Below are 6,000 nucleotides of genomic sequence, written 5' to 3' on the forward strand. Positions count from 1 at the left end.
CACCAGAGCTGGTGGAGAAGAGTACAGGCATCTGGCAAGAGATGTTGGTGCCAATTTGGCCCAGACTTTTTCTGGGTGTATGGCCCTGGACAGATCAATACACCTCTCAGTTTCCTCTCCCATAAAATGAGTTTGCTGGTACTGTGTTGTCACTGGGACTTATTGGGAGGAGGAGTTAAACAATGGAACTGGTATAGTTGGAGAATCTGTAAGTTGAAGTGGTCAGTCACAACTAGAAGACCTATTCCCTTTCTATTCCATCTATCTCTTCTGCTCCACAGAAAGTGAAGGTGAGAAATAGGATGGAGAAGACTTGCGCAGAGCAAGTGACCCTAAAATAAGGCCAGCTTGCTGTGTTTTGCTGAAGGGGAAACTATGAGATTCCCCCTCATCCTGGACTCTGACAAGCAATAGCAGCCCAGATCATTCCTCTGATTACATCACCTTAGGGAAGGAGAAACAGTGAGGGTGAAGCCCATTAGAAATGTTCCATAGGGGCGGCGCCTGTGGCTCAGTGAGTAGGGCGCCAGCCCCATATGCCGAGGGTGGTGGGTTCAAAGCTAGCCCCGGCCAAACTGCAACCAAAAAATAGCCGGGCGTTGTGGCGGGCGCCTGTAGTCCCAGCTGCTCGGGAGGCTGAGGCAAGAGAATCGCGTAAGCCCAAGAGTTAAGAGGTTGCTGTGAGCCGTGTGACGCCACGGCACTCTACCCGAGGGCGGTACAGTGAGACTCTGTCTCTACAAAAAAAAAAAAAAAAAAAAGAAATGTTCCATAGAACAAAAAAAAAAAAGAAAAAGAAATGTTCCATAGGGTGGCGCCTGTGGCTCAAAGGGGTAGGGCACCAGCTCCATATACCTGAGGTGGCAGGTTCAAACCCAGCCCCCACCAAACTGCAACAAAAAAATAACTGAATGTTGTGGCAGGCGCCTGTAGTCCCAGCTACTTTGGAGGCTGAGGCAAGGGAATCACCTAAGCCCAGGAGTTGGAGGTTGCTGTGAGCTGTGACATACAGTACTCTACTGAGGGCGATAAAGTGAAACTGTCTCTACAAAAAAAAAAAAAACAAAAAAAACAAACGGATGGCGCCTGTGGCTCAGTGCATAAAGTGCCAGCCCCATATACCAAGGGTGGCGGGTTCAAACCCGGCCCCCGCCAAACCGCAACAAAAAAACAGCCGGGCACTGTGGCAGGTGCCTGTAATCCCAGCTACTCGGGAGGCTGAGGCAAGAGAATTGCCTAAGCCCTGGAGTTGGAGGCTGCTGTGAGCTGAGACGCCACGGCACTATACCAAGGGTGACAAAGTGAGACTCTGCCTCTACAAAAAATAAAAATAAAAAAATAAAAAAGAAAGAAATGTCGGGCGGTGCCTGTGGCTCAGTTGGTAAGGTGCCGGCCCCATATACCGAGGGTGGCGGGTTCAAACCCCTGAACTGCAACCAAAAAATAGCTGGGCGTTGTGGCGGGCGCCTGTAGTCCCAGCTACTTGGGAGGCTGAGGCAAGAGAATCGCTTAAGCCCAGGAGTTGGAGGTTGCTGTGAGTAGTGTGATGCCACGGCACTCTACCGAGGGTGACAAAGTGAGACTCTGTCTCTACAAAAATAAATAAATATATTATTATTATTATTTGGAGACAGAGTCTCAAGCTGTCGCCTTGGGTAGAATGTCATGGCATCACAGCTCACAGCAACCTCAAACTCTTGGGCTCAAGCGATTCTCCTGCCTCAGCCTCCCAAGTAGCTGGGACTACAGGTGCCCGCCACTATGCCCAGCTATTTTTTGGTGTAGTTGTCCTTGTTGCTTAGCCGCCCCAGGCCCAGTTTGAACCTCCACATACCATAAGTGTATGTGGAGATACTTACTGACTGAGCAATGGACGCCATCTATTTTTTTTTTTTTTTTGAGAAAGTCTCATTTTTGTTGCCTAGGTAGAGTGCTATGGTATCATAGCTCACAGCAACCTCAAACTACTGGGCTCAAGCGATCCACAATAACTGGCTATTTGTTGGGGTTTTTTTTGTTTGTTTGTTTTTTGAGACGGAGTCTCACTTTGTGGCCCTTGGTAGAGTGCTATGGCATCACAGCTCACAGCAACCTCCAGCTCTTGGGCTTAGGCGATTCTCTTGCCTCAGCCTCTCAAGTAGCTGGGACCCGCCACAACCCCCAGCTATTTTTTTGTTGCAGTTTGGCCAGGGCCGGGTTCGAACCCACCGCCCTCGGTGTATGGGGCCAGCACCCTACTCATTGAGCCACAGGCGCTGCCCAATACCTGGCTATTTGTTTTTAGAAATGCGGTCTCACTCTTGCTCAGGTTGGTCTCAAATTCCTGAGCTCAAAATCCACCTACATTGTCCTCACAGGTTGCTAGGATTACAGGCGTGAACCACCACACCCAGCCTATTTTCTTTTCTTCTCTTTTTTTTCGAGACAGAGTCTCACTATGTCCCCCTCGGTAGAGTGCCATGGCATTACAGCTCACAGCAACCTCAAAATCTTGGGCTTAAGTGATTCTCTTGCCTCAGCCTTCCAAGTAGCTTGGACTACAGGTGCCCGCTACAATGCCTGGCTATTTTGTTGGTGGTTGTTATAGTTGTCATTGTTGCTTAGCAGGCCCAGGCTGGGTTCGAACCCACCAGCCCTGGTGTATGTGGCCGGCACCCTAAGTACTGACCTACAGGACAGAGTGCCATGGCATCATAGCTCACAACAACCTCGGTCTCTTGGGCTCAAGCCATCTTCTTGCCTCTGCCTCCGGAGTAACTGGGACTACAGGTGTCTACTACCACATGCAGCTAGTTTTGTTGTTGTTTTTCTATTTTTAGTTAGATGGGGATCTCATTCTGGCTCAGGCTGGTCTTGAACTCCTGAGCTCAAGGTGTCCTCCCACCTTAGCCTTCCAGAGTGCTAGGATTACAGGCATGAGTCACTGCACTTGGCCTATGAAGCATTGCTTTTCTTTCCTTTTTTTTTTAATTTTTAATTTTTATTAAATCATAGCTGTATCTTTTTTTTTCTGAGACAGAGCCTCAAGCTGTCACCCTGGGTAGAGTGCTGTGGCATCACAGCTCACAGCAACCTCCAGCTCAAGTGATTCTCTTGCCTCTGCTTCCCAAGTAGCTGGGACTGCAGGTACCCACCACAACACCTGGCTATTTTTCGGTTGCAGCTGACATTGTTGTTTGGTGGACCGGGGCTGGATTCGAACCCTCCAGCTCAGGTGTATGTGGCTGGCACCTTAGCCACTTGAGCCACAGGCACCAAGCCTAATAATAATATTTTTAAAAAGAAATGTTCCACCTCAGCGCCTGTTGCTCAAGCAGCTAAGGCGTCAGCCACATATACCAGAGCTGGTAGGTTCCAATCCAGCCCTGCCTGCCAAACAACAATGACGGCTGCAACCTAAAAATAGCTGGCGTTGTGGAGGGCGCCTATAGTCCCAGCTACTTGGGAGGCTGAAACAAGAGAATTGCTTGAGCCCAAGAGTTGGAGGTTATTGTGAGCTGTGATGCCATGGCACTCTATGCAGGGCGACAGCTTGAGGCTCTCTCTCAATAAATAAATAAATAAATAAATAAATAAATAAATAAATAAATAAATAAATAAAAAGAAATGTTCCTTGAAGAGTTCTAACCCTGAGCAGTGTTCCCACCTGCCCCTTGGGGACAAGAGAGCCTGGAATGACAGAGAAAACATAGGCTTTGCAATCAGGAAGACTAGTGTTCTCAGTCTGTTATCTCAGCTGTAAAATTAGGATGACATTAATTGAGTTGTGAGGAAGTGGCATAAATGTTGCTTCTCTTTCTCCCACTTTGACTTTCTGAGCTAGGAAAGTTCAGATTAAAGAGATGGGGTGATCACTGGGAACCAATCTACAGTTAGAACCAGAACTCAGATTTAGACTTTTTTTTTTTTTTTTTTTTGCAGTTTTTTGGCCGGGGCTGGGTTTCAAACTGCCACCTCCGGTATATGGGTCTGGTGCCCTCCTCCTTGAATCACAGGCACCACCCCAGATCTAGACTTCTTGAACACTAGAATGCTCTCCTTGGGTTTTTGCACCAGGTGCTCCAGATCAGTAGGAAAAGTTGAATGGGTGGTCAGCCATTCAACTTTTTTTTTTTTTTTTTGCCATTCAGCTTAAAAAAAAAAAACTTTCTGGGCTCGGAGCCTGTTCAGTGGCTAGGACACCAGCCACATACACTGTAGCTGGCAGGTTCGAATCCAGCCCAGGCCTGCCAAAAAAAAATGACAAGTACAACCAAAAAATAGCCAGCCATGCCGTGCCTGTGGCTCAGAGGGGTAGGGCATCAGCCCCATATGCCAGAGGTGGCAGGTTCAAACCCAGCCCTGGCCAAAAAACGCAAAAAAAAAAACCAAAAAATAAAAAATAAATAGCCGGGCCTTGTGGTGGGCGCCTGTAGTCCCAGCTACTTGGAAGGTTGAGGCAAGAGAGTCATTTAAGCCCAAGAGTTGGAGGTTGCTGTGAGCTGTGGAGGGCAACATAGTGAGACTGTCTCAAAAAAAAAAAAATAAAAAAGAAAAGAAAAGAAAAGAAAGACTAGAAAACAAAAAAATAAGAAAACTTTCTGGCAATCATTCATTCAGCCAAAACAGTACTTCTCAGGTGTGTACTATGTGTGAGGTGCCATGCCTGCTTCAGTATATTTAGTCATGAGCCAAACAGAAGACTTGTTCCTGCCCTAAAGGGTTTGCTTTGCTTTTTCCCCCCTTTCTTTCTTTCTTTTTTTTTTTTTTTCCAGACAGAGTCTTACGTGGTCTCACTACCAGGTCACCCTTGGTAGAGTGCCCTGGCATCTTAGCTCACAGTGACCTCAAACTTTTTGGGTTCAAGCGATCCTCTTGCTTCAGCCTCCCAAGGATCTGGGACTACAGGCACCCACCACAACGCCCGGCTATTTTTTTTTTTTTTTTTGAGACAGAGTTTCACTTTATTGCCCTCGTTAGAGTGCCGTGGCGTCACACAGCTCAGAGCAACCTCCAACTCCTGGGCTTAGGCGATTCTCCTGCCTCAGCCTCCCGAGTGGCTGGGACTACAGGCACCCGCCACAACGCCCGGCTATTTTTTTGTTGCAGTTTGGCCGGGACTGGGTTTGAACCCGCCACCCTCGGTATATGGGGCCAGCGCTCTGCTCACTGAGCCACAGGCGCCGCCCAACGCCCGGCTACTTTTTAGACAGGATCTCATTGTGGCTCAGGCTGGTCTCGAACCTGTAAGCCACTGCGCCCAGCCTTTCTTTCTTATTTTTAAGAGATAGACTCTCCCTCTGTCGCCCAGGATGAAGTGCAGTGGTACAATTTATTTTAGCTCACTGAAGCCTAGGATTCCTGGGCTCAAGCAATCCTTCTGCCTCAATTGAGGCACCCAACACATCTGGATAATTCTTCTGTAGAGACAGAGGTCTCACTATGTTACCCAGGCTGGTCTCTAACTCAAGTGATCCTTCTCCCTCCGCTTACTAAAATGCTAGTAGAGGCATGAGCCACTGTACCTGGCTGAGTGTGCTGTCCTAATGCCTTCCTTTGCTAATGGCAAATGTTAACTCATGAGATTTTCACAACTGAATGAAGGAAATACTAGGCACACTTAACTGCATCTCTGTAAAGAGTGTATCTCTGTAAAGGATTAGGTACACTTTACAGAGACGGATCTGAAGCACCAAGAGACTAAGGACCCTTAATGGAGCAAAAATATCAAACTAACACTTTTTAATCTGTTCACCATTCCAGGGGCTCCCAATCTACCATGGTACTGAATAGCAGACTGCCTTTGTCTAATATATGCCGTCATTACTCTCTCTGGCTTCTTCGCTAACTCATCCTCTGGCTATAAATACGTCCTCCCAACACCACCTACGCCCTCAAACAGCAGGCGTGTCTGGCAAAACCCCCTTCCATCCCTCCTACGCAGTCCACCGTGACTTCCGGTTATCAAATACCCACGTGACCAAGTACCCTTACTGCGCAAGTCAATTAGGAAGTCAGAGT

This window comes from Nycticebus coucang, chromosome 18 (genome assembly GCF_027406575.1).
Source record: "Nycticebus coucang isolate mNycCou1 chromosome 18, mNycCou1.pri, whole genome shotgun sequence".
In the NCBI taxonomy this organism is placed as follows: Eukaryota; Metazoa; Chordata; class Mammalia; order Primates; family Lorisidae; genus Nycticebus; species Nycticebus coucang.